Below are 26,157 nucleotides of genomic sequence, written 5' to 3' on the forward strand. Positions count from 1 at the left end.
ACTATAGGGTCGGGAACACAAACATGTATTCCTGACCCTATAGGGTTAAAAACACCATCTAGCCCCCCTGTTCCCCTCACGACTCCCTAAAAATAGCAAAATCTTACTTGTATTCAAGTCTGGAGCTGCTAGCTCTGACTCTGTTTCCTTTAGACCTGTCCACTGCCTGCTGACACCAGCAGAAGTGGTAGCCTGATCCAATCACAATGCTTCCCCATAAGATTGGCTGAGACTGACAAGGAGGCAGATCAGGGGCAGAGCCAGCACAATTCAAACACAGCCCTGGCCAATCAGTATCTTCTCATAGAGATGAATTGAATCAATGAATCTCTATGAGGAATGTTCAGTGTCTGCATGCAGAGGGAGGAGACACTGAATGTTTGGATGCATTTTAGGCAGCCATGACCCAGGATGGATCTCTAACATCCATCTGAGGAGTGGCCCGTGAAGTGTTCACTAGGCTGTAATGTTGTCAGGGTACCTGTGGTCTCTACCTCCGAAAGAGGTAGAGACTTAGCTGTTCCTCCATCCAGACGGTCTGATGGCTCCCTTCCCCGCGGTCTATCCGGTCATGCTAGGCCGGCCGCGAGGGAGTGACTGCCTTTTACAGCATCTAGGCAGGAAGTAGTCATCAGGACACTCCCCCGGAACAACCTGTCAGTCAATGGCTGCAGGACCAATCAGGACGCCTTGGAGGCGTGGTTACTGCTCTGAACAGGGTATTTAACAGAGCTTCTTTCATTAGCTCATTGCCCTGTCGTGGTTCTAGCTTGTTCTAGTCACTCAGTGCTTGTGTATTCTATTATCCCTTTTGGTTTTGACCCGGCTTGTTTACCTTACTCTGCTTATCTCTGTTACCCTTGATTCGGCTTGTCTCTCGCTTACCTGTCTTCTGTTACCCTCGACCTCGGCTTGTCTTTGACCATTCTATACTGTACTACTTACGTAAGTCCGGCCATTCTAAGGTCCGGTATACGTATCTGGCTACTGTTTGTACTCTGCGTGTTGGATCCCTGTCCCGATCCTGACATTACGACAGGGCCAATGGATCCTGCAAGTACAAACAGTCAGCTGGCTGCTCCTGATCCTAGGTTTGAAGCCATGGATCACAGAATGGATCAGATGGCGCTTGCGCTACAGGCTCTATTAGCTTGTGCCAATAACCCACCAGAGGAGATACGTAATACCCCTGTTTCTCCTGTCTGTTCAGGTCTAGAGGTAACCACAGGGGGTGCTTCTTCTCGCATTACCCCCCCAGTACGCTATGGTGGGGCTCCTGAGAAGTGTCGTGGTTTTTTAAACCAAATTAGTATCCACTTTGAATTGCAACCTCGCTCTTATCCTACAGATAGGGCAAAAGTAGGATTTATTATCACCCTACTCATTGAGAAAGCTCTGAGATGGGCCAACCCACTATGGGAGAACCATAACCCATTAGTTTATAACTATAACGCATTTGTAGCTGCTTTTAGAAGAACATTTGACCCTCCAGGTAGAAAGGTTAATGCAGCCAGATTACTGTTGCGCCTGAGACAGGAGAACCGAACACTGGTGGATTATGCACTAGAGTTCAGGTCTCTGGCGGCAGAAATCAAGTGGAATGAACAGGCGTATATGGATGTATTTTTGAATGGCCTATCTGATGTAATCCTTGATGAGGTTGCTACCAGAGAACTCCCTGTGAATTTAGAGGATTTAATTTCGTTCATCTCTCGTATAGATGAACGTCTAAGAGAGAGACAGAACACTCGAGAGAGGAACCAGAGACCTTCTTTTAGGTTAGCTCCTGCTTTTCCAAGTCCTGACTCCACGATATCTTTGCTTACTGAACCTATGCAGATAGGGTATACCCGCCTCTCTGAGGAGGAAAGACAGCACAGGAGAAGAGAGGGTTTGTGTATGTATTGTGGAGCCAAGGGTCATTTACTCTCGAACTGTTCTAACCGCCCGGGAAACGCTCGCACCTAAGTCCCTCTAGAGGACAGGCCTTGGGTGTTTCTATTTTGTCCTCTACTCCTAATTATAAGGATCACAGGCTTCTGCTACCAGTTTCCTTAACTTGGAGGAAGGAAGTAGTAAGGGCTATGGCATTGATAGATTCCGGTGCTGCTGATAATTTTATCGACCAAGCCTTTGCTAGTAAGAACAATTTTCCATCCCAGCTAAGGGAGACACCTTTGGCCGTTGAGGCCATAGATGGTAGACCACTACTAGACCCTGTTATCTTTCGTGAGACCGTACCCATTGATTTAAATGTTGGTATCCTACACGTGGAGAATTTATCTCTTCTGCTCATTTCGTCTCCTTCCGTTCCCATAGTTCTGGGGTACCCATGGTTGAAAAAACATAACCCTATTATCGATTGGGAGTTAGGAGAGATACTCTCGTGGGGCCAGGGCTGCCAGGATCGGTGTTTGTGCAAGGTTTCTCCATTAGCTAATATTAACATACCGGAGAATCCTACTCAGTCCACAGAAAGACAAATACCAGACCTTTACCTAGACTTAAGGGCAGTGTTTGACAAGAAGAATGCCGATTCTTTGCCTCCACACAGGTCATTTGACTGTAAGATTAAGCTGCTACCCGGCACTATGCCTCCGAGGGGCCATGTATATCCTTTGTCTGTTCAGGAAAACTCGGTTCTAGAGGAGTATATTCGGGAGAATTTAGAAAAGGGATTCATCAGGAGGTCTTCTTCTCCGGCCGGGGCTGGGTTCTTTTTCATTAAGAAGAAGGATGGCACGCTGAGACCTTGTATCGATTACCGAGGCTTGAATAAAATAACTGTCAGAAATGCCTATCCTATCCCACTGATTACCGAGTTATTTGATCGTCTTAAGGGCTCCAAAATCTTCACCAAGTTAGATCTCAGAGGGGCTTACAATTTGGTGAGAATCCAGCAAGGTCACGAGTGGATGACGGCATTCAATACCTGGTATGGCCATTACGAATACACTGTTATGCCATTTGGACTATGCAATGCTCCTGCAGTATTTCAAGATTTGATTAATGAGGTACTTAGGGAGTTTCAGCATGATTGTGTTATTGTTTACCTGGACGACATACTAATACACTCTAAGGAGATTGAGACTCACCATAGACAGGTCAGAAAGGTATTACACAAGCTGCTGCAACATGGTCTATATTGCAAATTGGAAAAGTGCAGTTTTGATCAGTCTCAGGTAGACTTTCTTGGATACGTGATTTCTGGGGAGGGTTTTTAAAATGGATCCTGTAAAACTCCAATCTATTTTAGACTGGCCCTTGCCCAAAGGACTCAAGGCTATCCAAAGGTTTATTGGTTTTTCCAACTACTATAGGCGCTTCATTAAAGGATACTCCTCTATCATTGCGCCTATTACCAATATGACCAAACAAGGGGCTGATACTAAGTTCTGGTCTAAGGAAGCTCTTGGTGCTTTCAAGACTCTCAAGGAACTTTTTGCCTCGGCCCCCATTCTAGTCCATCCTGATACGACTCTGCCTTTCTTGCTCGAGGTCGATGCCTCTGAGACAGCAGTTGGGGCTGTTCTGTCTCAAAGGTTAGGGGTGGATAAACCGTTACACCCTTGTGGTTTTTTCTCTAAGAAATTTTCTGGGCCTGAGAGCAGATATGACATCGGGGAGAGGGAACTGTTAGCAGTCATTAAAGCCTTAAAGGAGTGGAGACATTTGTTGGAGGGGACCCTACACCCTATTACGATTTTGACGGACCACAAAAACTTGTCCTATATTGGGGAGGCTAAGCGCTTATCCTCTAGACAAGCTCGTTGGTCCTTATTCCTGACTCACTTCAATTATGTACTGACTTACAGACCTGGTTCTAAAAACTCTAAAGCCGATGCATTATCTCGCCAATATGAACCTTCTACTGTACCTGAACCAGTTCTTTCTTCTATAGTTCCGAAATGCAATATCATTGCTAATACGAATCTCAGGATTCATTCTCCATTACTGGCCGAGATCATTAAGTTGCAACATCTAGCACCTAAACAGACTCCTGCGGGCCGTCATTTCGTTCCTCCTGCTCTTCAACTGGAACTTTTACAGTGTTTACATAATAGCAAGATGGCGGGACATCCTGGTATTCGCAAAACTTACGCGTTGATCTCTAAGGACTTCTGGTGGACTGCTTTACGGAGGGATATTGAGGAGTTCATCGCTGCATGTGAAGTTTGTACTAAAACCAAACAACCCCATACGCTTCCATGTGGATTCCTGCACCCCTTGGAGGTTCCAGAAAAACCATGGTCCTGTTTGGCCATGGACTTTATTGTCGATCTACCTATCTCTAAAAGACAGACTGTTATCCTCACCGTGGTTGACAGGTTTACTAAGATGGCACACTTCATTCCCCTGCCTAAACTCCCGTCTTCTCCCGAATTGGCAGAGATATTCGCTAAGGAGATTTTTCGCCTACATGGGATACCCTCTCAAATTGTATCGGACAGAGGCTCCCAATTTGTTTCCCGCTTTTGGAGGTCCTTCTGCTCTCAACTTGGTATTAAATTAAACTTTTCTTCTGCCTATCATCCTCAGTCTAACGGAGCTGCTGAACGTACCAACCAGAAAATCGAACAATATTTACGATGCTTTGTTTCTGAACACCAGGATGATTGGGTCGGTTTGATTCCTTGGGCGGAGTTTGCACACAACAATCTCGTTTGCGATTATACTCATTCAAGCCCCTTCTTCATGAATTATGGTTTTCATCCGTCTATTCTTCCTTCGGATTCCCCTTCCCAGGGGGTGCCGTCGGTTGATGTTCATGTTGCCAATTTGAGGAAGTTGTGGGATCAAACTCGACAAATCCTTGTGCACAACTCTATGTTGGTCAAGAAACACGCTGATAAACGTAGAAGGGCGGCTCCGGTCTTTGTTCCAGGTGATAGGGTATGGCTGAGCACGAGGAACATCCGTTTAAAAGTGCCCTCCATGAAGTTCGCTCCTCGTTATATTGGACCCTACAGGGTGCTGACCCGTATCAATCCAGTTGCGTATCGTTTAGCTCTTCCTAATACCTTACGCATCCCGAACTCGTTTCACGTTTCATTGCTGAAACCACTCATATGTAACAGATTTTCCTCCACAATAGCCCCTCCTCGCCCCGTTCAGGTGGAGGGTCAGGAGGAGTATGAGGTTAACTCTATTATTGATTCTCGAATCTCCCGGGGGAGAGTACAATATCTGGTTGATTGGAAGGGATATGGTCCTGAGGAGAGGAGTTGGGTACCTCAGGAGGATGTTCATGCTCCCCGTCTCCGCAGGGCGTATCACTCTCGCTTCCCATCTCGTCCCGGTTCATTCCGCCCGGTGGGCGTATCTGAGAGGGGGGGTACTGTCAGGGTACCTGTGGTCTCTACCTCCGAAAGAGGTAGAGACTTAGCTGTTCCTCCATCCAGACGGTCTGATGGCTCCCTTCCCCGCGGTCTATCCGGTCATGCTAGGCCGGCCGCGAGGGAGTGACTGCCTTTTACAGCATCTAGGCAGGAAGTAGTCATCAGGACACTCCCCCGGAACAACCTGTCAGTCAATGGCTGCAGGACCAATCAGGACGCCTTGGAGGCGTGGTTACTGCTCTGAACAGGGTATTTAACAGAGCTTCTTTCATTAGCTCATTGCCCTGTCGTGGTTCTAGCTTGTTCTAGTCACTCAGTGCTTGTGTATTCTATTATCCCTTTTGGTTTTGACCCGGCTTGTTTACCTTACTCTGCTTATCTCTGTTACCCTTGATTCGGCTTGTCTCTCGCTTACCTGTCTTCTGTTACCCTCGACCTCGGCTTGTCTTTGACCATTCTATACTGTACTACTTACGTTAGTCCGGCCATTCTAAGGTCCGGTATACGTATCTGGCTACTGTTTGTACTCTGCGTGTTGGATCCCTGTCCCGATCCTGACAAATGTAAACACTGCATTTTCTCTGAAAAGACCGTGTTTACAGCAAAAAGCCTGAAAGTAATGATTCTACTCACCAGAACAAATTAATAAGCTGTAGTTGTTCTGGTGACTATAGTGTCCCTTTAATACAATGTTAAACAAAAATCTGCACACCAGTCAAGCAAGTCTTATGGCATAAAAATAACACATTTTCAAACCACCAGTGTTGAAATGTGAAGTGCAAAAAATAACACAACTTAGCTTATAGGTACACAGCATCCCACGGTTACCTCTCAGTTAGTAACCATATAACAGATATATACAAGATAGGGTTTTTAGGGATTTCGCTGATGTGCCTAAAATAAAGGACAAAAAACGTAGTGCAATATTGTCTGGAACCAGTTATAAAACAAGATATTCCATTACACTCACAAATTCCAAATGTTAAAAGCGTGTTAGAGGTGCCTCCCCACGATGTAGATGGGGGGTAATTAGGAATCGTCCTTCAATGATGACCGCAGGGTGCCCCGGTTACTAGGATGATCCAATGAACCAGCCACACCAAACAGCTCCCATAAAACGGTTTAATTAATAAGTAAAATATTGAGGATTACAAAAATGAAAACATAGAATTAAATGAAACATAAAAGTCCACAGGTCCTACGTGTTTCGTTCTATATACGAACTTCCTCAGGGACCAATTAATAAAAAAAAAAAAATTAATAAAAATGCAACAATCAAAAAACAATCTCGCTTTAATGAACTGCTTTAAATAGGGCTAGTCCCTTGTAGTCCATTGGTAAAAAATGATGGGCGTTTCCTCTCCGTTATTTGCTCGTAGATTCTCTCTCATGTGTATGGCGTTACCGGCTTGATGAACGCTCCGGTCATATTTTCTCCAACACTTACGTGTTGGTACACGTGTCCCGCTTGCGTTCCATCTAATATGGCCGTGCGTTCCAAATGGCAAAGATGTGTAAGAGCTTACAGTCTCCCCTTCGGGTCGCCAAGGGAAATTGTTGCCAATACATCGAGATAAAAAAACTATTAATGCGCAGTATCGATACACTTACATAAAAATGTCCTTTCAGTCAATATATACAAAAAGTTAAAATCATTATAAAACAAGATGGGGCTCCCTATCTCAGCATCCCTCTTGTTAATGTAAAAACCTTTAGAAAACAGATATAATCAAATTACATTCATTTGATTTTACTGTTAAACTGTGACAAAGTGCCAATTGTGTGAATAATCTAAATTGTATTGTTAACACTACTGTTTATCTATTAAAACACTTATTATCAGATATACTTCACAGTTAATGCAAAAAAAGCATTAGGTCAATAAATAAATGAACTTAATTTATCCAAAAAACGGTGTACAGTGAATACCATATTACAAATCCATATTGTGCTGATACATTAATTATATTCTCAATTATATATATAATCTACATTAGTTTAATCCAATGCTAAAATACTTTATTATTAATTTTGTGTGTGTTAATCCTATAAATTCCAATATTGGTGGTTCTATATAGCAGATTATTATAAGAACTTATGACAGCTATTTTGAAAAAGGGGAAGTATAAACATATTCACACTAGATCCACATCTACATGTAAACCTCGTGGGGATAGTGTTCCCAATTCGTGGATCCAGTATGTTTCCCTCTGTGCCAGTCTCTTTTCCCTATTTCCTCCCCTCCAATGGGGTAATACACGTTCTATACCTATACATCGTAATTGTTTTAAAGAAAAAAGGGGGCAACTATTGCAATGGAGGGGAACAGAATGAGTTTCCAATGTCTTTTTAATAATATTAATGTTTTTTCAATAGTCTCACTTTTAAACAGTCTTATGGCTTGACTGATGTGCAGACTTTTGTTTAACATTGTATTAACTATCCACAGACTTCAGGTGGAAGGGGTTTTCAATCACAATTTTTTCCCCACCATAACTGTTTTGATTGTTGCTTCGTATATATTTTATATATTTTCATGTGACAACATTGAAGAAATGACACTCTGCTACAATGTAAAGTAGTGAGTGTACAGTCTATATAACAGTGTGAATTTGCTGCCCACTCAAAATAATTCAACATACAGCAATTAATGTATAATCCGTTGGCAACAAAAGTGAGTACACCCCTAAGTGGAAGGTCCTGGGCTTGTGTGGTTACACGTGGTCTGCGGTTGTGTACAGCCAAATTATCTGAAAACGTCTTTGTAGATGGCTTATGGTAAAGAAATGAACATTCAATTCACAGGCAACAGCTCTGGTGGACATTCCTGCAGTCAGCAGTCCTCCCTCAAAACTTGCGACATCTGTGGCATTGTGCTGTGTGATAAAACTGCACATTTTAGGGTGGCCTTTTATTGTGGCCAGCCTAAGGCACACCTTTGCAATAATCATGCTGTCTAATCAGCATCTTCATATGCCACACCTGTGAGGTGGATGGATTATCTCAGCAAAGGAGAAGTGCTCGCTAACACAGATTTAGACAGATTTGTGAACAATATTTGAGAAATATAGGCCTTTTGTGTACGTAGAAAAAGTCATAGATCTTTGAGTTTAGCTCATGAAAAATGGGGGCAAAAACAAAAAGTGTTTAAAATTTTGTTCAGTGTAAATCATAAAATATATATATATATATATATATATATATATATATATATATATATTCTCACCCCTCCTGGGTGGTATGTTTATTCCTCATTCTTGGGTCCTCTACCAGAGGCCTGGGAGTTTCAGAGTTCTTTGGTCTTGGGTCTTGCCTGGTGTGGTAGACTCCAGCTTCTATTAATCTGGTGCTGAGTGCCTGTAAATGCCTCATTTGATGTTCACTTGAGTTATTGTCCTGGAATTGGCTTCTAGAGTTGTTTTCCACTTGCCCATCGAGTTCTTGATGAAGGCTCTTATTGTCTTGCTGCCCTCGTAGAGAGCCAAGCATTCCAGTATCCATGTGTGTGGTATTGTGTCATAGGCTTTCTTGTAGTCAATCCAGGCAGTGCACAGATTGGTCTGTCTAGTCTTGGAATCCCTTGTGACTGCTTGGTCTACCAGTAGTTGATGTTTTCATCCTCGGGTGTTGTTTCCAATCCTCTTCTTAGTATTGCTCTTATATTGACTTGTATGCCCTTGAATCTTGGAGACTACAATACCTGACAGGACTTTCCATGTTGTGGGGGGCAGGTTATTGGTTGGTAGTTGGATGGTGCTGTTCCCTTGTGAGGATCCTTCATGACCAGTATTGTTCTGCCTTGTGTTAGCCAGTCAGGGTGGGAGCCTGTTGCTAGTAGCTGGTTCATTTGTGCTGCTAGGCGTTCATGCAGCACTGTTAACTTCTTTATCCAGTAGTTGTGAATCATGTCAGGTCATTGGCTGACCAACTCTTCATGTGGTATACATATATTCTGCTTAGTAGGAAAATGAACAGGTGTTGATGCCACACTGAGTAGGCACTAATATTGATTAGTGCCTACTCAGTGTGGCATCAACACCTGTTCATTTTATTCTATTCTATTCTCTTCTATTCTCTTGTCTTTACTATAGGGTCATTAACACCACTACCACAACCTGCACCACAGGCATCATCTACCATTGTCGCCTCAGTCTTTTTAAGACCCAGATGTACCTTCCCTCTACACCTGCAACCTATAAGACTTATTTGAAGTAACAACATCTTGCTTTGGAGTGGCTGTGACAACAGCAGTTTGCCCAGGGATGAATGTCAGTGACATATGCCACCATGTCATCTGTTTCCTAGGCAGTCCCTGGATCTATACACACAAACTCCTCACTACATTCCACTTCCCCTCTTTGATGGGACACAAAGCTAGTTCTCAGCAAACCTTAGATGCAGTAGAATGAAATTCTCTTCGAACTAGCTTCATGAATGGTCAAAGAGGGTTCCAGGAGAATAAAGGATTAATTAACATTTATGTGGCATTTTTAGAAAAAGATATACATTTATAATGTTGCTAAATTCTTAACACTTGCACAAAAAGAATCACTGAATAACCTGTTGCATGTCTCCAAAACATAAAAAAAAAATAAAACCCTTTATCCAGTTTCTGGTGAACATGAGTGGTGTATGTATAATGTTCACCAGCAGGCATGAGTCTAAAGTAATGTTTTACAATATAAAGCAAGCTGCTGTGATTGTACACACTTTGGGCTTATTACAGAGTTTGACCAATAAATAAAAAAATGAAACTAATATGACATTCTTTTAGCTATGAGTCTAGTTGACTCTGACCTTTGCTTATGTGGAGGGATTGGTCACTGTGGTTTGCAGCCAGGTTCTTCGTCCACAGCACCACCTGTGAGATGTAGAGAATAGCCCACCACGCATGGTCATGTCCTTTTTTTTTTATCAATTACATGCAGACAAAATTTATATATGTTAGCTGCAGTAAGAAGATGTTTAATTTTGACCAGACCAACCAATAGACAGTCTACAAACAAGGTTCCAGACTCAAAGTCTTTGTAGACAAATGGCTGCCTGAGGGTGTTGCATTTCTAAGGAAGCCTCCCAAGATGCTTATTAAGTTTATTTTATTATCACACACTGTAGAAAATAAAAGAACAACAATTTTGTAATTGTTCTCATTCTGTTGAAGAGCAATTAAATGAATGTGGATAGAGTCAATAGCAACCATGAGGATCTGTATACCTTACTTGCAATAGATTCTTTATTCAGTCTTTTGCCTGTAATGTCGTATTTTAGGAAAATGAATGAATGAAGCACGTGTATTCTGATTCTATCAAACACCTTGGGAAAGATTCTGGAGGGGGTGAGTTGGGGGATATTATAAATGTTATTCTTTTTCTTAAAAAAACTCAAGAAACCAAATGTGAGAGTATTTCTAACTCCAGATCTCAGTTGGTGGAGGGGATGGTGGATATGTTAGTGTTTTTTTTTTTTAATTATTTTTATTATTAAAAATAATTATTTTGTAGCAAATCGAGTTTTTGTTCAGCCTTCACAGCATAGGTTGTATCATCCCCACCAAGTATATGGTGTCTAGATGTCAGGAACAAAACAGTATGGTCCAGGAAAGGGTTAAACCTATACAGCTGTATTGTATTAAATATATAAAAAATAAATAAAAAATACAATAACAGTCAAACTAAAGCGTTCCACCTTATTGTATGGTCATTATTAAAGAGTATAAATATTTCATAAAGCCCATGCAATAACGTGAAATGTGTTAATTTTACTGTTATTATAGTTTTCATATTTATTGTATTCACTTGTTCTTTGACAGAGAGCACAATATTGTATCTTTTTTATTTCTATGTTATCATGGTGAGGACCATCATTACAAGATATAGCCATCGAGTGGGGATAATACTACTCCACGCTATTTATTGAGAGTCACTTATGGGCTCTAGAGAATGTGAGTGGATTTCTATATGCTATATAAGCAAAATATCTATATTGGCACGTGTTTTGTTTATATTGTATAAAAGTAAAATCAGTACTAAAGTTCTCTGCTCGACTACTTGGGGGGTGGAGGCATTGCACCCCTCTAGAAGACTGTTATGAGGGAGTGCTGGGGAACATAACTTTGCTGCACACCCCTTTATTAGTTAGGTAAACTGGCAGGATCACATTGAATACCTGGCTGTGCAGTATGTGCTTCTTTGCCTCTATGCTTTTATTGATATACCAAAGAGCATCCGCAGCATGCTGTTCATGGGTAGAGAGAAAGGGGCATAATGTAGAAAAGTGGAAATATATCATGTTATATTTCCACCTTCATTCCCACCTTCATCAAGGTCATCAAATTTACCTTTGGTCAGAAGCTCCAGGTGTTTCTGGAACCTAGCAATGTCCTTGTCAAAGAGGATAATCTTTGTCAGTCTAAACAGGATATTATGTATCAGATTTCATTTTTGTGTGGTGAAGTATGTCAATTGAGGGCAAGTGTGAGCCATTGCAGTAAAGTGTGGGGTCTGGTAGTGTCTCTCTCTTAATGACAGATGGGGAACTTTCACGTTTTGTGGATGTGTATGTTTCCAAGTGTTTATAATAGTTGTAGAGGGGGTAAATAACTTTGAAGTGTGTTACAATTGTGGTTTATGTTCATGTTCCTGGACATTTTTTCAACCCCTGCTAGGACTTGATTGAAAATTGCTGCTGGAATTTAGTATACAATTACATATTTTCCTGGGAACTGAAGGAATTAAGTTAAAGACATTTCCACCGGTAACTCCATACACCGACTAGCAAATCAGACTTGATGTTGGAAGTTCTGTGTTTTTTAGAGGCTTTTTGGCCTTACCCAGATTTTGTCTGGATTGCATTACATTAGCTGGTAAAGAGCACAATGGATCACATTTTTCAACTATCCCAGTATTGTGGCAGCGGTCAATAATAAATTGATGTATATGTGTGAAACAAACGATCATATAAAAACACCTGCTGTGAAAAAAATACCTTAATTCAATATTAATCCCACTTACAGACAAATATGCGTATTTTTTAAGACATCATGAAATAGAATGGTACTATTTTATAGTGCTAATTTTCCATATTATTATCATTTAAATCTGATTTCAAAAAGGATGTTCCTGCACGATGTGCATTGTGAGTCCAAAAAAGCATTGCATCTTTCCATTAATAAGCTCACTTCAGGGACACAACATTGGTAAGATTCTGAGAACAGAACACAAGGGTATCATTTTGCTATGATTACTTTAACATTCTAAAGTCATAAGGCACCTAGCATTTTATCGGGGGAAATGTAAAATAATTGTTCTCTATTCAACTTTAAAAAAACTACTAATACATATATTTATGTGCATTGTTATGTATTTATTTCTTTATATATATGTATTTATAAACTGGTTCAGGACTCTTTACTTAAAGTGATGCTTTGCATATCTGAATAAATGCTTGTACAATTCTCTGTCTTTTGGAGTACAATAAATACATATATACATACATTAATAAATACAATGCGTGGTCTCGTCAAAGATGTAATTTTCTTCTCTCCATCTATTGATGGTTTGAACTTTATGTAAGATGATCTCTAGGGACAAGAAACCCAACATTTTATATGCAGCGTGTGTAGTACATAAAAATTGTAGTACATAAAAATTGTAAATAGTATGTGGGGAATAGATAGACAGATTGATAGATAGACAGGTAGATTGATATATATTTATATATATAGATAGACAGACAGACAGACAGATGGGTGGATGGGCGGGCGGATGGAGACAGACAGACTAGCGCTATATATCTTAGTTCCATTCATCTTTCCCTCTATCCTAACTAGTTTTGAAAGACCCTCTAGATTGCCATTACCAGTATGCTTCTCAATGTGGTTGCTAATCATGTGAGCAGCAATGGGTTTGCTAAAAAAAAAAAATGGCGCAATACTTAGGTTTGATTTAGTTTTATCCCAGAATAGTCTCCTCATGTTTGTAGTAACTTCCATTAGCATTTTCTCACCAATGGCATTATTTTAACCATGCTTCCATACATCCTAACAATTTTGTTGGTTTTATCCAATGGATAATTTTCCTTCTCTCGCTGTAGATCTCTCCAGATTTTCTAGTTACCTCTGGCATGTTTGGTTGCTTTTCTGACTTATACCCTCCTTAAAAATAAATGTTGGCATGTGATCTGTCTAGGGCAGAGTTGTGGTGATGCTATATTAGTTTATTTTCTTTTAATAGTGGATTTTATGGTCTTCTTCAGAATGTTCAAAGTTTGTTTAGCGTTGCTCTTTAAATAGTCTGATAAACCCAGAAACATGTGTGTTTATTATAAGATCATATGCCACATTTACTCCTCACACAAAAGGATACAATTCAAACAAGTATGTGATTTCTTGAGGTGATTTATTACATCAGAGCTATTACGCAACAAACAACCCATTATTTGGTGAATTAATGTTTGTTGCACAATATAAATATTTTTTTCAAAAATTGCATGAAAAATAACATGAAGTTTATTTTAATTCCATGTTGTAACACTACAAAATATGGGAAATTTTCAGGGATGGGGAAATAACTGTCTAAAAAGAGCATATTTTTGAGACACTCTCTTATACTAAAATTAGACATTTTGTAAAGGATGATATGAACAAGTGCTAACTTTGTTTTCAGCTGTTCTTCACACTCATTTCATAGTCATCACACAGATTATGCTGTAAGGATCTGATCTGTAATATAAAAAAAAAATGTCTATGGGATTTGAAGTGTTGTGTTCCATATGGTTTGAGACGTGTGGAGTTATTGTGACAGGGTTTTTTTTTAAGCTCATTACGCAAGGCGGTGTTAGCTGCGAATTACTGTGCATAGCTATAGGGTACTTACATGACATCCCACAGTCAGAAGATAGCAAATGGAAATGAAAGATATAAGGCAGAGAGTATAGCTTGAGGGAGCATGTTAAACAAAACATCTGCTGGTATCAGACTGCTGTATTATCAGATCATTGCGGCCATGAATTTTTTATAAAGACATTTTTTAAAGCTGTAACTTTTGATGTGACATTTTGCGAGAGCATTTGATTGAAGTGTGATGTCAGGAGAAAGGCCAATCTAGTTTATTATCTCTCTAATTGCCAATATTGGCAAATTGGAACAAGTCTGTCTCTTCTACCTACTGATAGGAATATTTGCTAAAATGTATTTTTGTGGCTTTCCTTACAGTTAAAACAAGTGTCAGTGCAGTGCTGCTGATTTCACCCTTTGATAATGAAACATAATTCCATATTAATGTGAGAATGTCATTCACAAATTTTGTGGATAATAATTTCACTTTCAGGCAGGTATAGTATAATGTATAGTTTTTTTTTTTCCATTTGGGCTTAAAAAGGTGATTAAGAAGGCTCCAACAATGCATCTGTGACGTCTTCAGGTGGAGACTAGTCATTTACTGTAGCCATGAATGTAGTGGTACTGTTATGCTGATGGCATGATAACATAAGAAGCAATAAATATCAGCAAAGTTAAATTCTTCAAACCTTTCATCTATACATTTACAAGCAATTTAGTATGCAACATTTATAAATTCAATGATATGCTCTTAAAAGTGACAGTATACCATGCTAGATATAAAGAGTGTATTTTAGCATGTTCTTCATCACATACATTTATCATTATATAATTCAAATGATTTCCATGGTTCTCAATAAGAATAGAGAACATGCATGTTTGTTAAGCGTTTGTTTCTTGCACATAAATGCACTGTCTGGGCATGGGTTATTCAAGAATTCCACTTGAATTTGTTGCTTGTGACAGCTTCTGCAGCACCTCATTTATGGGTTACTTCTGTTGTGTCAAAGTGTATTGGGAGGAGTCCTCAATGAAGGTCCCTAAATATATCGTCTCTGTTAGGTTTGGAATTTTAAAAAAAGCTTGTTGGTAGCTCCAAACCTGGTGTGTGTAGGCTGTATCTCGATATACTCCTACATTGTGAAAACTGGAAAATCATGCCCTCTGGAGCATGTGGTATCAATTATTGTTTATGTGGGCAATTGCGTGGGGTAGAATTGGTAAAGGAATTGGGGTTGACATGTAATGCTTGAATATGTTGACAATGACCTTACAATGTTTGTGTTTGCCTTTTGAAATCATTAAAGCTGTGATAACTTTTTTCAAAAAACAAGGTGTCTGAGACTTCTTGGGGAGGGCGGGGGTGGGGTTATGTGTTTTTTAAAGCATATGCCAAGAAGGTGACTATGCAAATGTCAAGGATGAGTAGGAGGGCGACTGTGTCGAGGTGAGTGGTGTGAGTGTGGCAGATTGATGTATTCAGTGTGACCGGGTTTGGTGGGTAGGTGTGACAGGGTGTGGGTGGGTAAGTGTGACAGGGTGAAGGGGTAGAGTATGATAAGGTTAGAGGGATGGAAGATGAGTCATTGTGACAGAATTAGGGTGTAAGTGTGACAGAGAGAGGGGATGGGTGTGACGAGGTATGTGGCAGTGTGACAGGGTTAGAGTGGCAGTGTAAGGGGTGGTGTTACAAGGTTAGTGAAGCAGGGTGATGAGTGTGACAAGGTGGGGGATGAGTGTGTTAGAGTGAGGGGGAGTGGTTGTGACAGGGTGAGGGGTAGTGAGTGACATGTGTGTAGGGGGAATGACAGTATCTGTACAGGCTGTGTTAAGCACAGTCTGGCCACACAGACTAGTCATGCATTTTTAATATATGTATAACATTTGCCTTAATGCTTGCCTTGTGGGAAGTGGGGAGGGGCAATAATACATCCACTGGTGGTCTGGTGAATACCCTGGTGGTCCAGTGGACTGTTGGTGCTGACGCAGGCCTTCCGATCTGTTGCTCGGTAAGGAAGTCATAGGCTGGGATATCTGTGCTCTGACTCCATCACCAAACACTAAAACTGCAAAGAACCACAGACCACCAGGTAAGAATTTCTTAAGGGCCCTGCCAGCTTAAGGGAGGATCTGATCAGAGCCAACACTAGGGGCACAGGGACACCCTCTCTCCCCTAGTTTTGCAACAAATTACGTCTGTTAAACTGCACTCATTTCCTTTTTCTTCATCAGTTCTAAGTTTCTTTGTTCTAGTAGTCAGAGCCACAAGTGAATGACTGCCTTAAGGGGATATAAACATTTTTCACAAGGATTTTATGTTCTCACTGATGGTGATGCAATGCAGAAAATCATGGGCACTTTCTTTTAAAAGTGGCCATGTTTTTCTTTCAATCAGCTGATGACTTCTTCTTTGACAATGATATCAATTTCTGTGAAGGTTGTTTCACCAATGTATCATCGTGTAATGTTGCTCTATGTTCTTGAATCAAAGAATACCCCACATAGAATACTCTTTTGAGTAACCTTACAACATCCACTTTATACCGGGTATGCTCTTTTTTGTTGGCCGCCACAGACATCTGGAAATCAGAGCAATAATGTAATGTGCCACATATTACATTATTGCTCTGATTTCCAGATGTCATGACTTTTTTTCAGCAGAAAAAAACACACAAGTTCTTCATTTTGCTTGAATTCATACACTTATTTTTTTTTTCTTTAGTATTCATCAGTACATGTATCCTTAGAATATTCCAGTGTTCTAAATCAGGACTAGCTAGTATGACATTAATGAGAGCTCTATGGAACTGTGAAAGGCTTACCATGCAGAATAATTTTTCATATCTTTAAAAGTTAGCATAACAATTCCACAGTACCTAGCATAGCATGAAAATTAATTTACTGACCTTTTCCAGCCTCACCTAATGCAGTTTCCTAAGAGAAACAGTTTACTGGTTAACTTTGAATGTTTATATCGTTTCTGTAATGATGAGGTCCATATACCATTTACTGTGTATTCATTCCTTGTGTGAACTAGTTGATCATGCTCCACTAACAGGCTCATAACTGTATTTGCTTTTCTGTTGTTACTATTTCTTAATACCAGGCCTGCCTTTGTGTAGCATATACAATAAGTAATTTAAAAGACACCCTTATCTCCTACATTAGGAAAATTGGAATATACATACAATTCCAACTGAAAGAGCAATCATTCCTTTGATTCTTTAAAAGTAAAAATTATGAGATGGTCGTTAGTCATCAATCTTCGCTTTATGCTCAATTAGGCCAAATATATAATTCTTGGGAACAAACGATTAAGAAGAGGCATAGTAGGTATATGTGGTGGCATAGTAGGAACATGTGGTCAACTACTATATACTAAGTGAAGTGTATTTATGTTTTAGAGTTGAAATGTCTATGTTATCCTATTGATTGGTAAATAACATTTACTGTTTTAGATTTAAATATCCAGGCCACTGATAGTGAACTGATATACTTCTTTTGTTGTTGTAAAGAAACAATAATGGTCAAAGAAGTGTATAATTAATATTTTATATTTACATTATTTTTCCTCTTTCCCTTCCTTTTTTTCTCTTACCCGTACTATGTTAAAAAAATATGGTATTTTATGTTTAAAATTTGTTTAATTATTTGAAAATAAATCAGTATTTAATGTTGCATTTGAACATTTTATAGTTGCCATTATTCACCTTTGCCCCTACAAACTACGTTCTCGACATTTTTTTTTCTATTTTCTTTCACTTATGTCTAGAAATTGTAAACAGTTAAAAACTCTATGTATCCCCCCAAGGATGGAGGCAATTGTCCAAGTGTGAGCAATATGTTGGTTCAACCGTAATTGACCTTTTTCATACCATGGCTAAAACCAAGAAAAAAATATGTTCATTTTAATTTTTTTCAATGTTTTAATATTTTATTCCTACTTAATATTGTGTTATGTATTGATATAGGATATCAAAAGAAAGGCATTTCTCATTTAAAAAAATATATTTAATATGTATGAATGCACTTAGACAGAAAGAGTAAAACTGTCGTAGAATGAACGCATTCCAAAGGTGCCAAAAAGTTCTTGATCACAAACACATTGCATCACAAAATCACTTTGGTTTATAAGAGGTTAACAGCATGTCTATTACTATCCTGCTAAAGTTATTTCTGCAGTCATAGTTAATAAGGAGAAAAACATTTTTTACATCTGCTGCTGAAGCTTTTTTCTTGCCTGCTTAAAAAAAAAAAATGAAAATAAAATAATAATAATAATAATAATAATTGATGCCTTTCAAATAAATTGCCAGTTAATTCATGACGGAATAAAATATATATGCATCTACAATCAACAATCAGCGGAGAGCAATATGGGAATATTTCCCCGAGGAAGAAACAAAGGACTTTAACTGTTCTGCGTTCTTAATGTAAGTTTATATTAAAAGAAAATGTATTTTGTAATAATACAGTGCAAGGAACTATAATATGTCCATTGCGCAAAAAACAGATCTGCATGTATTAGAGCAGATCTCTATTTAATATAGCTATCACTACAGATAATCCAAGGGCAATGGGTGCTGAAAGAGAGAAAGAGATATTTTGCCTTTTTTTAATGCAGAGACCGTTTTCAATGCATTCTTTCAGACCCATATTGTGTAATGCATCAGAGTATAATATGCGATATAACGCACTGCTTTCATCCATCCTGGCACAGAAAACTGCATGGGAGAATGGAAAACCCTTTTCTGAAGAAGACAAACATATCTCACTTTGTACTCTAGACAATGCCGCTCCACATGCTAAAAAAGTTAGGCAAATATAGTCACACTTTTAGATAGTTATACAGGCTGAAAAAAGACTCGTGTCCATCAAGTTCAGCCTTTCTCACAGTTGTAGCAGTTTTATATTTTTAGTAGAAATCTTTAAATGGAATAGGTAGGGAGATCAATGTGAAGAGAGCAATGTAATGGGGTAGGAGAGAGTATGCAAGAATAGAAGAAGTGTGAATAATATTGGTTATGGATATGAGAGAATGAAAGAAAGAGAGCACAATGGAAAATTGGAAATATGTAAAAACATGAAATGGCTTAGGAGAGAGGTAAACAAAAGAAAGGGTAGGTTGAGTCAAATATATCCCCCCCCCCCCCCTAGTTTATACATACTGTACAAAGAAGGCCCTCTATGAAAATCAAGTGGTGATCTCAATCATCTAATATTAACCAAGGTCATTATGGTGGAAGTGTCTACTAATTACATTGCTACATTGGGTTATGAGACAATATTGCCAAGTGGATTTATACAGGTCACGATTACTACCAAGTGGCTTTGGAATCCCCTGGTCCTTAATTAAAAGAATGTTGAGTGATCTTAGTGCCATTATGTTGAAAACAAACACTGAATTGATAGGGGGTTGATAGGGTAATACTGATAGTGGGTAATGCTTGATGTTCTCTTCACCAGGAAACGTCCATCACATTTTATTAGCAGAACATTTTATTTTGTCTGAATTAAGATTCAGCCATATGTGGGATGATTTCTGAAGCGCCATACCATTATAAAACCGAGCAAACAGCACGTTGATGATTGAATGTATTGGGATTTAAGTGCATAAGGGAGAGGAAGACATTTTTTTATTTTAAGGGATGGTCAAAAAGCAGTTAGTTTGCCATGATGGACAAAAGGTTGACCCAATGATATGGACTGCATCTCCATAGAGGTGGGAAAAAAGATCATTGATGATTAGGGGACAGCCAATACATGTTAATTTTATTCACAAAACAAGTGAGAAGGGACCAATAAAATGGAAAAAAGAAAGAGCAGTCCGAAATCTATATATTTCCTGCATAAATTGTTTTAGACACTTTGACTGCAGCTATTAAGAGAGACAGATCAGCAGTAATATTGCATGTTTTACTTTTGCTGGTCCTGTGTGCGAGTGGGAGCTTGTGTCATTGATCTTAGTGTAATAATGCTTAGGCATAGGCAGGGCCCATCCTAGGGTCACTGACAGCTGGGTGTACAAACAATTTTGGCGACTCCAGGTGGGCTTGGCTAAATTCACCAGTTAGCATGTCATCCACTTCCTACAGTACCAGCTTTGTCCCCACCATCTTTGTGCCCATCTTACCAGTAACTCATCTTTGTCCCCACACAGCTAGTCAAGGTTATCTCTGTCCCCACACTGCTGGCCAGGGTCATCTCTATCCCCACACAAACTCCCACGGCCATCTTTGTCCCCAAACCACTAATCAGTGCCATCTTTGCTCCAAAATAGCTAATTAGTACAATTGTTGTCCCAAAATATCTTATCAGTGCCATATTTAAACCAAATTGCTATTCAGTGCCATATGTGTGCACAAATAGCTCATCGGTGCAATTTTGGGCCCAAATGGCTAATCTTTGCCATCTTTATGATGAAATGACTAATCGGTGCCACCCTTGTGCTCACATGGCTAATCAGTGCCATCTTTGTGCCCAAATGGCTCAGCAGTGCTATCTTTGTCCACACATTGCTAACCGGTGCCTTAGTCAATTTCTCTTCTAAATCAGCTTACCAAAACCATGTTGTCCTCAATCAGCTTGTCAGTTTGTAACCTTTTCCTTCCAGACCTGCTGCCCAGTGCCGATCGTGAGCATTTGGAGCCTAAGAAGAAGGAAGGGACCTACTGTGAGGGATGGAGCCTAAGTCTGCACACAGCACCAATGCACCTCTATCTACAGATTACCTGAATGCTGTGCACCCAGGATAGGCCATGCATAGGCTTAGGTTACTACTGTGCCTGCCTAGCTTCTGTCAGTGCCACACATACACCAACTTTGAGTAGGAGTTAGCCTGCATCATCGAACCTAGAGTGTGACTGATAGAGGTTATTGTGTTAACCTGCCCCTGCCACTGACACAGTGCCACTTACATTAACTTTGATTTGGAAATAGATATACCCTGTTTAAAAATAATAATTTAATTAATCCTAGTGTTAGATTTACTCCTAGCTTCATTAGAAATATTTATACCTTTAATCACACTTTTCTTTTATACATATATATTTTGATATAAATATACACATACATTACTTAAAGAAAGTATAAAACACTTATTTTCAAATAGTATATACACTTTTAGCTAATTAAGGCCACAATTTAAAATTTTTGGATAATCTTTTCAAGTTATTTAGGCCTCAACTTAAAATTGTGGGATAAGCTTTCCGAATAATTTCACATTTTTGGATAGCATTGTTAAATTATTTAATATAATAAAAAAATTGCAATATTTGATTTTTTTATGTATTGAAATCTTTTCTGTTTCTTAACTTATGATATTTTAACATGATGAAAATTAATTTTAATAAAAAATATATATTTTTTAAACCATTTGGGGAGCTTATCCAACAATATTAAGCTATGGCCTTAATATTTAAAATTATTTATTATATTGAGAAATAGTTACATTTAAACATTTTTTATAAAATATATATTTTGGGATTTTCTCTATATTCTGGAAAAGAATATTTGAAATGTTTATCCAAAATATTAAATCATTTGAAAACCCTCATAAAAAATATTTAATCAAGGTCAAAATAAATTGAAAGACTCTAAGGTGCATTTCCTATTTACTGTTTTGTAGAGTCCTTTGCTTCACATTTTGCTCTATACAACTGCAGGACAAAAAACAATTATAGCACACTTTTTCATCGTAGTATATTTCCAGTTAATAAAAATGACAAATCTTGGGCTTCAAAAGTTTTCAAAAGTCTTCCGTTCGTTTGAACTCAGAGTATATCCAATATGATCAAGAGGTGCACAGGATCCCATAAACAAAACAAACAATAAGCAAATAATTTAAAAAAAAAAAGCATAATGTACCGTATATACTCGAGTATAAGCCGACCCGAATATAAGCCGAGGCCCCTAATTTTATCCCAAAAAACTGGGAAAACTTATTGACTCGAGTATAAGACTAGGGTGGGAAATGCAGCAGCTACTGGTAAATTTCTAAATAAAATTAGATCCTAAAAAAAATATATTAATTGAATATTTATTTACAGTGTGTGTATAATGAATGCAGTGTGTGCGTATGTGTGTGTGTATGAGTGCAGCGTGTGTGTATGAGTGCAGTGTGTGTATGAGTGCAGTGTGTGTATGAGTGCAGTGTGTGTGTGCATGAATGCAGTGTGTGTGTGCATGAATGCAGTGTGTGTGTGCATGAATGCAGTGTGTGAATGCAGTGTGTGCAGGGCCGGTGCAAGGATATTTGCCGCCGTAGGCAAAACATTTTTTGCCGCCCCCTCCCCCCCCCATATGTCCTGACTTCCCCTCCTCCTCCCTCAGTGGTCCTTACCTCCCCACCCCCGTGTTCCTTCACTCCCCCCCCAGTGGTCCTGACTCACCCCTCCCCTAGTGGTCCTTACCCTCCCCTCCCCTAGTGGTCCTTACTTCACCCTCCCCTCCCCTAGTGGTCCTTACTTCCCCCTCCCCTCCCATAGTGGTCCTTATCCCACCCCCTCCCTCTCATAGTGGTCCTTATCCCCCTTCTCCCTCCCATAGTGTTCCTTATCCCCCCCCCATCCCTCCCATAGTGGTCCATATACCCCCCCCTCCCTCCCATAATGGTCCTTATACCCCCCCTCCCTCCCATAGTGGTCCTTATCCCACCCCCTCCCATAGTGGTCCTTATACCCCCCTCCCTCCCATAGTGGTCCTTATCCCCCCCTCCCTCCCATAGTGGTCCTTATACCCCCCTCCCTCCCATAGTGGTCCTTATCCCCCCCCCTCCCTCCCATAGTGGTCCTTATCCCCCCCCTCCCTCCCATAGTGGTCCTTACCCCCCCCTCCCATAGTGGTCCTTACCCCCCCCCCTCCCATAGTGGTCCTTATACCCCCCCTCCCTCCCATAGCGGTCCTTATACCCCCCTCCCTCCCATAGTGGTCCTTATCCCCCCTCCCTCCCATAGTGGTCCTTATACCCCCCTCCCTCCCATAGTGGTCCTTATCCCCCCCCTCCCTCCCATAGTGGTCCTTATCCCCCCCTCCCTCCCATAGTGGTCCTTACCCCCCCCCCCTCCCATAGTGGTCCTTACACCCCCCCCCTCCCTCCCATAGTGGTCCTTATACCCCCCCCTCCCTCCCATAGCGGTCCTTATACCCCCCTCCCTCCCATAGTGGTCCTTAACCCACCCCCTCCCTCCCATAGTGGTCATTATACCCCCCCCCTCCCATAGTGGTCCTTATACCCCTTTTTTTATTATTATTATTATTATTTTTTTAATATTTTTTTTTTCGTCCCCCCTCCCTGCTTGATATATGGCAGGGAGGGGGGCTCTCCTTCCCTGGTGGTCCAACATTGGTAGTTCAGTGGGGGGGAGAGGGGGGCTGGCAGAGCTGTACTTACCTTTCCTGCAGCTCCTGTCAGCTCTCTCCTCCTCCGCGCGGTCTGTGCAGCTCCCTCTGTCAGCTCCCAGTGTAAGTCTCGCGAGAGCCGCGGCTCTCGCGAGACTTACACTGGGAGCTGACCGAGGTGCTGAACGGACGGCGCGGAGGAGGAGAGAGCTGACAGGAGCTGCAGGAAAGGTAAGTACAGCTCTGCCAGCCCCCCTCTCCCCCCAGTCTGTATTATGGCAATGCAAATTGCCATAATACAGACTCTGACTCGAGTATAAGCCGAGTTGGGGTTTTTCAGCCCAAAAAATGGGCTGAAAAACTCGGCTTATACTCGAGTATATACGGTATATATAACGCAGATATACTGCACAATAAATAAAAGTAATTAATGCTTGAATTAATGCTAAAAGAGTGTTATCTTAAAATACACATTTACAATAAACGTAAAACATGTCTGCTCACATATCTACACTAACTATATAATGCAGAATATATAATACACATATTTCATAATACAAAGGGTTTTATCATGACTGCAACACAAGGTATACGTATTGACAATGAATATCTAGTACCACTTATTCACAGGTCTAATGCTACTGTGGCTTTTCATAAACAAGGTGTAAGTTTGTTGGTGCAAGATTTAAGGTTCTATTGAAAAGGAGCAGAAATGTGAAAGAGTCCCTACTTAGAACTATGTAAATGACCCTGAGATCATTCATACAGCAAGGTGACTATGGGAAGCATCAAGCGCCCTTGATTCCATCAGCTGAGCTGAACTCGGGTCTCCTTGGCCATTCTTCAGGAGAACTCCGAAAACACTCATGAAGTACAAATACACAAATACATTTGTGACCGCGTTTTTCTTTTGTATTTGTTACAGATTCTTCACTTGTATTGTTTTACGTGAAAAGCAGTAGTCGTCATTGGAGACTTATTTTACATGAATAACTTACATGTAAAATTCATCTATGTGTTTCAATCACAAATAATCTTAGCTGGCATTTTGTAACCCCTTCACGACCAATAACATGTAAATTTTTGTGCAATAAATATCAGATGTTAGCCTAACTCTTGCACTACCAAATAAAACGTCATATGTTTTGTTTGATCTGAAACATTAGATGATAGCAAAATACCAGCATAGCTTAATAAAAAATTACACTAGAAACATAGAAACATTCTAGACATATATTACTAAAGCAAAACACATTCCCATTTCCTAGCAGACTTGTTAACACCACTTAATAAAATACTAACAAGTGGATTGAATGAAATGAAGTTTATTTGAACTTATAAATGTCACAAAAGAATAAGTGGTATAAAAAGGCATCTCATTTTAATGAGAGTGCAATCCAATGGAAGTGATAAATAACATAAATAAATATTTTATATTTGGTATGTATTTGCATTGTTGTGCTATTTCTTCTTAAAAAAAAGGCTCCTTTAAAATAAATTAAAGCATTATAAATGTTCTTAATATAACATTAGTATAGCCAAGAAATCAGCATGTGTTCCATTAATAGAAGAAAAAAAAAAAAAACATCTATATGAGATCTAACTAATATGTCTAGATAAACAGCTCTAGCCCTTCTACACACAATATTTCTTTTATATATTAGCACAAGTAATGAAAACAACATTGTAACAATGTGTACGGTTAATGGAATAATATAAAGTACATTGCAGTGAAGTATATAAAATAATGCTGTTGGAAACGAATGAAAGAAAAATGGTAGAATAGTGTAGAATAGTGTTGACATTGCTCATTATAATGTTTCCCGGGTATTTTTTTATTTTTTTTTATAATATTCTTTAGGCACTTACCATGTTTATATTATAAAACACTTTATATATATGATAAGAATGATTGTGTATTTAGTTGAATAGACTACAGCTTGACCAGAGTTCATTGTCTGTTACAATGCAATGAGATCCATTTAGGTTCCACTAAATGGATATAGCTAATGTAAATGTTATTGCTTATTTGTTTGTATATACCTTAACATATGTAGAGTCATTAGTATAGACATTACTTCACAGAAGTATTAAGTATCAAGCACAATATAATGTAAACATTGTGGGATAAATGATTAAGCTGAAAACTAAATATTGCTAGAGGACATTATGATTTAACACAATTGTAAAATTGCCTCCGCTCAAAGAGTCCTTCAAAATATTGTATTATTATTATTATTGTCATATCCCAAATGAAATACTTTATTTTGCCCCATTCAGAATCAAAGAAGACAGCATTGCATTGATATGCCCTTGGCTGCAACACTAATTTCAAATTTCAAATTGGAAATATTAATGGTATAATGGTTCACAATGGACACTCATGCTATACATCTGGTAGCCTACTGATGTTATATGTTTAGTGGAAACTTTGTGCATGGTCCTACAAGTTTTTTCTGCCTAGGATATGGCAAAGCTTCTAGTATATATTTAAAGGTGTCATATTTTGTAGGGCAATTTCTCTCAGGTTACCAGTATTTTCGCCCCCACCATGTCACAGCCCCCACACCCACCCTGTCAAAGCCACCCACACATGTTGTCACAGCCCCCCACCCTGTCACAGTCCCCCCTACCCTGTCACAG

The sequence above is a fragment of the Pelobates fuscus genome, chromosome 2 (genome assembly GCF_036172605.1).
Source record: "Pelobates fuscus isolate aPelFus1 chromosome 2, aPelFus1.pri, whole genome shotgun sequence".
Classification (NCBI taxonomy): Eukaryota; Metazoa; Chordata; class Amphibia; order Anura; family Pelobatidae; genus Pelobates; species Pelobates fuscus.